This window comes from Macadamia integrifolia, unplaced genomic scaffold (assembly GCF_013358625.1).
Source record: "Macadamia integrifolia cultivar HAES 741 unplaced genomic scaffold, SCU_Mint_v3 scaffold1991, whole genome shotgun sequence".
In the NCBI taxonomy this organism is placed as follows: Eukaryota; Viridiplantae; Streptophyta; class Magnoliopsida; order Proteales; family Proteaceae; genus Macadamia; species Macadamia integrifolia.
The window spans coordinates 1-11059 of NW_024868455.1; positions in this window are offsets into that span (position 1 = coordinate 1).

Consider the following 11059-nt stretch of genomic DNA (forward strand, 5'->3'; position numbering starts at 1 on the left):
GTTTTTTAACTTTTTATTGGAGGGGAGCTATTGCACGAGTTTGGGTGGAAGAACCTACTGGGACACCAAAGTAGTCAGCGAACTTCAGATCTGATCGGATCTGCTCAGATCTACTCGGATCCGCTCGGATCTGCTCGGACCTGCTCGTCGGACACCGTGAGAACTTCAGACCTGCTCTTTGGAACTTCACACGCCGTGAGAACTTCGGATCTGCTCTCCCTCCTTCTCTGCTCTGCTCTCTCACAGAAGGAAGATGATGGCTGAGTCGAGTAATGATACTAGAATCGGACATGAGCCAAAGGATGGCTGGCCTCCGGATCGTGGGCTTTGATTACTGATTTTCTGAAACCAGATTTTCCAAGGAAGGATTCCAGATCGGCTTCTGCTAAAAATGATTCTAGATCTGTAGAGGGAGGTGAGGTTGATCGGGTCAAGGATGCAGATGAAAATAGGGAGGAGGTGCGACGATCCTACTCTACTGTGGTGGGTCATGCCTTGCCGGAAGTGGGAACTTTACCTGATCCTATTCACGCTGGAGCCTACACCAAGATCATAATCCCACAAGATGCCTATGAGGAAAGACTGCTACGGTTCAGGTTTGCATTGATCGGGAGGACGAACTTTAGATACCTTTCAATGGATGACATTCGAAAGGAGGCGAAGGAGAATTGGAATCTAAAAGGCGGAGTAAAGATGGCTCCTATGGGGAAGGGGTATTTTCTTTTACAATTTGAAAGGGAAGGAGACATGGCAGCCATGTGGAGACGAAGTCTTACAAGAGTCTGTGGGCAGATCATCAGATTCCAGCCTTGGAAGGCAGATTTTGATGTTCATGCCAAGAACGTCAAAACCAAGTTGGTTTGGATCAGATTTCTAGACCTCCCACTGGAATACTGGCATGAGAGGATTCTGCTAACAATGGCCAAGGCATCAGGGAGACCTGTGGCACTGGACAGACGAACTCGATCTGCGGCAATGGGCGCTTTTGCGAGAGTCCAGGTTGAGGTAGAGATTGGAGCTACCAGACTCGAAGAAATCCAAGTAGAACGAAGGCAACCAGGAACTAACGAAACATTCTGGTTCAAACAAAATATTATTTATGAAGATGCCTTGATCAGATGTGGTTTCTGCAAAAAAATGGGACATTCTGTCCATGTATGTAGAGTGAGAATGGACGCAGAGACCAGGAAGGAGTCGCAGCGCAAAGAGACTATTCCAGGGGCGACCTATGTAGATGAAGAGGAAGGCGTCCAGAGCAATGGTCACCGGAATGAGAACAGTGGCCGCCGGAATGAGCAGAATCCGATGGCTGGTGCGTCTAACTTGGAAAGATTTTCCTTACTTTCGAAGGAACGATCTCCTACCATGTTTGACTCGCACACTTTAAGGAACATTGATGGAAAATCAGTTATGCATAATTTGAATGGAGACATACAAATATGCCTTCCATTAGAAGAAGAAGGGAATATGGAAAGAAATAATCTAGCTGACACGAATTACTTGGATGATGGGGAGAATGACTTGGATGATGGGGCGGATTCTATGGATGGATCGGATAATGGATTGGTTGGTGGAAATGGGTCTCTTCTGGGTCAACGTTCCTATAGAAATGTTGTTTCATCTTGTGGGGCTGGGAACAACACCCATAGGGCCATACAAGAGAAGGAATCTTCAAGCTCCATTTACCATGGTAGTGGTGATCGGGTGATGACCCTGTCTAGGCATGGTGAGCTACATGAGACTGGTCAGTGCCAAGCACTGCAATGGTACAACAATGTCATCTCGTCATTCAACCCTCTTGAGATTAATGGTGGCACGGTGGTGGTTAATCATAAGGAGGTAGAGCAGATAGACAAAACTCTCTGCGAAAAGGAGGCTTTGGATCTGGTTCCTGGAAGACAGGGAAAGGGGAAACACCTGACCAATACAGAGCAGACTTTGAGAAAGTCTGGCCGTATTGCCTCATCAAAAAATAGTAAATGAAAGCCCTCTATTGGAATATTAGAGGGATAAAGAAGGCTGCCGCAAGGTTAGCTTTGAGGAATATTTTAAGGGACAAAAGACCTGATTTCCTCTGCATTGCCGAACCTATGATTCCCTCTGACGCCTTTCCTACGTTGTTCTTCAACAAGCTAGGTTTTGACCCTGATTTCATCCATAACGAGCGTCTAGGCGGAGTCTCAAATCTATGGCTGATTTGGCGAAGAGGTGTAGCAAAGCCTGTTGTGCTATCGTCTTCTGAGCAGCAAATCTCTGTCTCTGTGCAATGGGCTCAGGAAATTTTCATCTTATCTGTAGTGCATGCCAAATGCCTAAGAGCTGCTAGAAGAGAACTGTGGACCGACTTGGTGGCAACCCATCCTGGGCTGACTACTCCTTGGATGATTTTTGGAGATTTCAATGCCACCCTTCTCTCTTCTGAAAAAAGGGGGCCTGGAATTTTCAACCTGGGATCAGCGGGAGATTTTGGCGCAATGGTGGATACTTGTTCACTAATTCAAGTTCCTTCGCAGGGAAGGAAATTCACATGGACTAATAACAGGAGAAGGGGACATGTCTCTGCAGTGCTCGATCGAAGCTTTTGCAATGAGGCCTGGATTTCTTATTTTCAAGAATGTCACCAATTTGTCTTGCAGAGAGTGGCGTCTGACCATACTCCCATTTTGGTGGTGTCTGAAGGCTCTGAAAGACCAAAAAACTGTCCTTTTCGCTTCCAGAGGTTCTGGGCAGACCATGAGGCTTATCTAAATGCAGTTAAGTCCTCCTGGGTGAATGACATTCCTGGATCGCCAATGATGGTTATGGCTCAAAAATTAAAAAGATTGAAGGTCTTCCTGCGCTCCTGGGCAAAAGAAAATTTTCCAAATTTTAATTTGGAGATGATGGAGGCAAAAAAATGCATGGAGGAGATCCAGACTGAAATTGACAGAGATGGGATAAATGACTCAATTTATGCCAAAGAAGCTGATGCAAAGACCAGATATCTGAAGGCACTGCAAAATTATGAGAAATTATGGGCTGAAAAATCTCGTTCTAGATGGAGGAATCAAGGAGACAGATGCTCAAAATTTTTTCACATCTCAGTGAAGATTCGGCGAATGAAGAACTCCATTAAATCTCTGAAGATGGTTGATGGGACCCTGATCTCTGATAGAGAGCAGATCAAGGAATATGTTGCGGGCTATTATGAGCATTTTCACAAAGGTACTCCCTTACCAATCACATGGATTTATTGCAATGCATTCCTAATGTATTGGAAGAATGGGATAGAGGTCGATTAGATGGTATTCCCTCTGACTCTGAGATTAAGAATGCGGTGTGGGATCTTGATCCAGATAGTGCTCCTGGTCCAGATGGATTTCCTGGAGCTTTTTATAAATCATGTTGGGACATCATATCTTCAGATTTGTGCAATGCTATCAGATGGTTTTTCAGAACTGGGTTCATGCCTTACGGCATTAATAATAATTTCCTGGTTTTGATTCCTAAAATTGAAGGAGCACTATCCCTTGACAAATTCACGCCATTGTGCATGGGAAATTTTTTATGCAAAATAATATCAAAGATTCTGGCTATGCGATTATCGTGTGTTCTTCCAAAAATTATCTCTGAGGAGCAAGGGGCCTTCCAGAAAGGGAAGATCATTCATTCCAACATATCACTTGCCTCGGAGCTGGCAAACATGATGTTTGCATCCACAAGAGGTGGAGGTATGGGTTTAAAAATTGATATCCAGAAGGCGTTCGACACCATCTCTTGGAATTTTATTTTTCAGGTTCTGAGGAGATTTGGATTTTCTGAAAAATGGATCTCTTGGATCCATCAGATCCTTGTTTCTGCCAGAATCTCAGTTCTGTTTAATGGTGGCCCTGTTGGATTCTTTGGTGTGGAGAAGGGTCTGAGACAAGGAGATCCAATCTCGCCTATGCTGTTTATCATTGCTGAAGAGGTTCTTTGTAGAGGCTTATCTGAGCTCCTAGCCAATAACAGCATTAAAGCTCTATCGGGTCCGCGTGGGGCGATTATCCCTACACATATTCTTTTTTCTGATGATGTTTTTATCTTTTCAAATGCTTCCATCAGGTATGTTAAAAATCTCAATAATTTTCTCGCTAAATATCAAAGCTTCTCTGGCCAGAAAATAAATTTAGACAAAAGCAAGCTTTTCTTGGGATCTGTTCCTGCCTCTAGGAAGCAAGCCATTGCAGAAGAGCTTGGTATCTCCATTTGTAACTTCCCCACCCGCTATTTGGGGGTCGAGATCTTTAAGGGAAGGCTGAAAAAGGAGTCGCTAATCCCCATTCTGGATAAAGTCAAAGGGCGTCTAGCAGGATGGAAAGGAAAGATTTTGTCCATGGCTGGACGAGTGGAATTGGTCCGCTCAGTGATCTTGGGAATGATGAACCATAGTTCAGCTGTATATTGGTGGCCTTCATCCCTTATTGCAATAATGGAGAGGTGGATGAGAAATTTTATCTGGACAGGTGAGATTGATACTGCAAAAAAAAATCAGTCAGATGGGATCTTTGTTGCAGGCCTAAGGATGAAGGTGGTTTGGGACTGAGAAGGCTCAGAGACATAAACAAAGCCATGCTCTGTAATATGGTCTGGAGGGTCAAGCATGAGAATTCCTTAGCATGCAAATTCTTAAGGGCGAGATTTTTGAGGGGTGATGGTTCCTTCAAAAAGTCCTATAAGCCTTCATCGATTTGGCCAGGCTTTAGGAAGATGTGGGACTTCATGACCACCAAAGAAGCCTGGATGATTGGAAATGGGGACAGCATAAATTTCTGGTCAGATAAATGGTTGGGCGGCAAATCCATCCTAGAGCTAGTTGGCCTGGAGGGAGAGTCGAGTCTTCTCTGCAAGGGAAAGGTCAGTGACTTCATTGACAATTTTAAATGGAAATTGCCAAATGTTATCTCCCCTTTGCTGCATGATATTTTTGAGAAAATTCGAACCATTAAAATTCCATCTTATCCCTGTGAAGATATGTGCCTGTGGAGTCTATCATCTGATGGGATTTTCAATTCTAATTCTGCCTAGGAAGATATTAGGATTCGTAATCCGAAAGTGCCATGGTTCTCTTTGATTTGGGGTAAAAAGATGCAACCCAGGGTGTCTATCTTTGGTTGGAGAATGGTGCACGACAAGCTCCCTACAGATGACGCTGTTCAAAAGAGGGGCATAGTCCTTGTCTCTAAATGTAGCTTATGTGGAATGGAGGCTGAGACATCTTCTCATGTTTTCCTTCAATGCTCCTACTCCGAAGATATATGGCTCTTTTTTTGTGGATGCTTCAATGTGCAATGGCAGCCAGCTGGAACCATGGCCGATTTCCTCACATGGTGGAGAAGAAAACAGAAATCAGTTTGCTGCAAAGAGGCATGGATCATGGGGTTACTAACAGTGGCTGATCACATTTGGCGCGAAAGAAATATGAGAAGGCATGATGGCAAGGAACGACCGGCAAGATACCTGAAGCAGATGATTCTAGAGGATATTCAGTTTGCTAAGCCAAGCACTAAAGGTGAAGTCAAGACAATGTCCGATCTCATTTGCTGCAGGAAGCTTGGTATTCCGATTCAGCGATCTCCACCAAAAGCAATCTTAGAGGTTTTCTGGTGTAGACCCGAGGCAAATTGGATTAAATTGAATTTTGATGGAAGCTCAAGGGGGAACCCAGGTCGTGCAGGTGCAGGAGGAATTTTTCGTGATCACAGGGGAGGCGTTCTTGGATCCTACAAAATTTTTATGGGTGTCTCGGGAGTCTTCGAAGATGAAATCGAAGGCCTAATGGTGGGGCTGATGCGTGCTAGGGAGATGGGCATTCCATGTCTGTGGGTAGAGACGGATTCTAGTGCTGTTGCAATCTCTATCCAGCAAAATAAAATTCCATGGTTTGCTTTGCAGAGATGGATATTCCTCCAGCCATATTTGGAGAGTATAACATGGAAAATAACTCACAACTTCAGAGAAGCGAACTCAATTGCCGACTACCTGGCTAGAGATGCGGCGAAGACAGGGATATCAGCCATAAATGTTGACTTTCCTGCCAAAATTAAGGATTTCATCAGAAGAGATGCTGATGGCAGACCAAACTATAGATTTGATTAGTGGGATTCTCTTTCCCCTGCTGATGGCAATGCCGAAGGTGGGGGTCGGGGAATCGATTTTATTTTTGATTCACTCTATTTTCTCAGTTTGATGTAGCTCTGTAATTTCTTCCTTTTTCTTCCATTTTAATATAATGACTTTCTAGCGAAAAAAAAAGTGGCCCTCTTAAGTCCCATCCTAGCACCTCTCTGGGTCCTTCCTTGATTCTTCGATGGGTCCCTAGTATATGAACCAATAATAAGCGGGCCTTAGAAGAAAAAAATCTGTAAAAGATCGACCTTTTTTATTTTTTGTGATTTTCTCCATATAAACTAAGATAAGTTTGGCCATGATCAAATTTATGCTTAAAAAATTAGAATAATCAAATGGAGCAAGAGCTTGGCTCGTTGCCTGTTGGGAATGCCTTGATTTACTGCTTGGCTTGTTGCCTGTTGGAAACACATTGTTACAAATCAGCTGAGAAATTAATCCCAATAAGCCTTCTGTGTGGAACAACAAATCCAAGTGGATCCGTTTTGGTAACTCCACGTGGAAGAACCTCAAGTAAGGTATACAAATTAGGAATCAAACATTCACTGTGAACTGCAAACCAATTCATCACCAACAACGTACATACAGTAGTAGTACAACCACGGTTTAAATTTGCCACATATGAAAGTTTGGGGTACCAAATGTTTGGAGAAAATATATCTAAGTTATCCAATGTTGGTGAAATTATATTTTGGGTAACTAATTTTATATTTTCAATTATACCCCAAACATTACTTTACACCACCGCCCCTTCACAACGATTGGCTCCTTCTTCGCTAGTCTCCACTGCTACCACAACAACCGCATTTTTTTTTTGCCAAAGATTCAAATATATTAAAGAGAGAAGAAAAAAAAAAGATGACAAACAATTACATATCGAAGACCACATATTTCCCCACCTTCGGCATTGCCATCAGCAGGAAAAAATGCAGAAAAAAATTAAAACCGAAATCTAGGCCTAGAGTCGGCGTCATGAGCTATCTCATCCCAAATGTGCTTCGGGAGCTGAGCATTATATTCAGATGATTCTGAAATCTTCCAGGAAATGGAAAGCAAGAAAGTCTCTAGGGAGATCCATTGTTGAGCGACAAACCATGGAATGGACCTGGCTTGAACTGCCACCACCACCGCCGCAGAGTTTGACTCAATCCAAAAAGACGAAACTCTCAGGTCTTTAGCCATAAGGATACCTACGATCAAAGCTTGAAATTTTGCTACATAGTTTGATTGAATCCCAATAAACTTCTTAAAGGAACCAATCACAGCCCCAAGGTCGTTGCGAATAACTCCACCTGGGGCAGCCCTGCCAGGGTTGCCCATGGAGCTACCATCCACATTTAATTTTGTCCAACCAGAAGGGGGCTTGCACCAGAATATTTCCAAATGCTCGGGAGGACGCTTAGGATTAATGATCAAAACCCAGACGCCGGCAGCACATGATATCAGAAATGTGAGGCAATCTGTCAGAGATTGTGATTTTGGAGTCTTGATGGACTCTTTTAATCTTATCAAATACAGAGAAGGGGAAAAGGGATCTACTCCCATATCTCCTAGAATTCCTTTCTATCCAAATGTTGTCAGCCACAGTGACTAACCCCATAGACCAAGGATCTTTAAGCACTAGGATCCTACACTTTCTGATCCACCACCGAACAAGCTGAGGAAAGTCATCAATGTCAGGCCAAGACACACCAAAGCAGTCCAAGAACATTTTCCAAACTACCACGGCAAAATTGCAACCCATGAACAGGTGATTAAAGGACTCAGCTTGCTCATCACATAACCAGCATTTAGAGGCCAGAGGGATTCCTTTCACCGAAACCACATCATCTGTAGGGAGTTTTTTGTGCATTAGTCTCCATCCAAAAGTGGATAGTCTTGGCTGCATGAGTTTCCCCCAAAACAAGGAGCTCCAAGGAACCTTGGGGTTGCGTGTTCTTATCTCCTCCCACGCAGAAGAAGAGGAGAAAGAGCCCGAGGAAGTACATGACCAAGCAAATTGATCCTTCATGTTTGTTAGAGGCAGCCTAATTGCCAGCAGCTTCAAAACATTGATGGAGGAGAGGGGAGCGAACAGGTGGTAAAACCCATTGCGAGTTCTGGATGAGATCCGAAACCTTCAAAGTCGAATTCTTCAGGAACCCATAGTCTAAACCACAAGACTCTGCAATCGATTTGTCATCTATCCAAATGTCAGACCAAAGCCTAATATCTTGCCCATTTCCAATGATCCATCGCTCTTTGGAAGAAACAAAATTCCAAACTTTGCGCAATCTAGGCCAAACTGATGAGGACTTAAAAGATGGATTAATATTTCCATTCTTCAAAAATCTAGCCTTAAATAGCCTACTCATGCCTGAGTTCCCATGCTTGATGTTCCAAACTTGCTTGCACAATAAAGATTTGTTCAGGTCTCGAAGCCGGCGGATTCCTAGGCCTCCTTCATCCCTGGGTTTACAAACCTGCTCCCATTTAACTGTGACTGCTTTGGAGCTTTCCACATCACCAGTCCATATAAAATTTTGCATCCACCTTTCCATCAAGCTAATTAAAGAATTTGGCCACCAATAGACGGCCATGTTATTGACTGGCATACCCATAATCACCGAACGCACCAACTGAATCCTTCCAACCATTGAAAGGAGCATTCCTTTCCATCCCGCCATGCGCTCCTTTACTTTGTCTAGGACAGGCAACAAAAAGCTTTTTTTCACTCTTCCATTGAAGATCTGAACCCCAAGATATTTAGTAGGGAAGTTGCAAACAGAGATTCCCAAGACCTCAGCAATGTCCTTGATACGAACATGCCTGATTTTCCCCATGAATAGCTTGCTTTTATCTAGATTTATTTGCTGGCCAGAAAAATCTTGGTACTTCCTCAGAAAATTATTTAGATTACGAACATACTTAAAGATGCATTCATGAAAATAAAGATGTCGTCTGCAAATAAAAGGTGGACAGGCATTGCCTCACCTCTAGGCCCCTGGAGGAGTTTGATTTTCCCATCACGAATGAGAGCTTGCATACCTCTGCACAGAACCTCCTCCGTTAGAATGAAGAGAATTGGAGACATGGGGTCCCCTTGCCTTAAGCCTCGCTCTACATTGAAATATCCCACAGGACCGCCATTCAAAAAAATAGGGATTTTTGAAGAACAAAGGACCTGATGAATCCAGTTCACCCATTTATCAGAGGAGCCAAAACGTTTCAACACTTGCAACAAAAAATCCTAGGAGATAGTATCGAAGGCCTTCTGAACGTCAATTTTGATTCCTAATCCTCCTCCTCTGGTGGTAGAAAACATAATATTAGCTAGCTCAGAAGCCAAACCAACATCGAGTGAATCAATTTGCCTTTTTGGAACGCCCCCTGTTCTTCTGAAATCAACCTCGGCAGCAAGAAAGACATTCTTGTAGCCAAGATTTTTTTTATAACTTTACAGAAAAAGTTCCCCATGCACAAGGGCCGAAACTTGTCCAATGAGATGGCTCCAGCAACTTTTGGAATCAAAGCTAAAAAATTATTATTTAGATCAGGGGGCATGACGCCTAAGAGAAAGAATTCTCTGACCGCTCTAATGAAATCACCTTCCACCACCTCCCAACAATGCCGAAAAAAATACCCAAGGTAGCCGTCAGGGCCCGGAGAGCTATCCGGATCAAGGTCCCAAACAACCCTCTTGATTTCAGTTGCACTCGGAATAGCATCCAAAGAAAGCAAGTCAACCTCATCAACTAAAGCAAGAATGGAGTCAAGCAGATCCGAATGCTCCATGACAGGCAAACTTTTATGAAAAGATTGGAAATAATCTACCATATAGCTCGCGATCCCATCTCTGTCAAAAATCTTTGACCCATCAGATTTTTGTCGCAGTCTGATAGTGTTTCTTGCCCTTCTATTCTTGGCATAAAGGTGAAAGAATTTAGAATTCCTATCACCTTGCTTCAGCCAAGTGATGCGAGATTTCTCCGCCTAGAGCTTTTCATGGTTCTTTAAAGCATTTAAATAGGCTGTTTTAGCATCCGCTTCCTTCCCAAATAAATCGTCAGTCATCCTTGATATTTCAATTTGACTCTGAATCCCTGCCAGAGCCTCTTTGGATTTATCCAACTCCATATCAAAATGTGGGAAGGATTGCCTAGCCCAAGCTCTAATGATAGGCTTAAGCCTCTTGAGTTTATGAGCTAAGATAAAAGTAAGTGGACCAGAAACATATTGAGACCACGAATCACGAATGAGATGAATAAAGGATGAATTTTCAGTCTAGAATTTATGCATTCAAAAAGGGCAGTTACCTGGCTTCGGGCAACCCTCAAAGACCACTAAGATAGGGCAGTGGTCAGAGAAATCCCGTTGGAGCACTAATTGAGCACAGTCTTGGAAGTGGTTGAGCCATGCTTCATTGCAGAATCCCCTGTCTGGAACTGCAGCCACATGCCCTCTTCTCCTGTTGTTTGACCAAGTGAACTTTGAACTCTGGGAGGAAATTTTAATCAGGGAGCAAGAGTCAATCATAGCTTCAAATTCAGCCGCCGAACCCAGACTGAAGGACCTTGGACCATGCCTTTCATGAGAAGCAAGCGTGGCATTGAAGTCCCCAACCATGAGCCAAGGAGCAGCCGCGACCGGGATGGATGCCAATTCGAGCCATAATTCCCTCCTTTTCACTTTGAAGTTGCTGGCATGAATGACAGATAACCACAACAACCACATACCTCTTGCAACATCCCCTCCCTTTCCCTTTCTCACAACCCCACTTCCTACAAACCCGTTTCATCATACTACCCTATACCCACCCCACCCCATCTTCCACGTGCAACTGCATCATCCCCTCTTCTTCCTTGCGCGCCCTCCACCCCGGTCATTACGGTTTCTAGATGAATAAATAAGTGATCTTTTCTGTTCTTCGAAT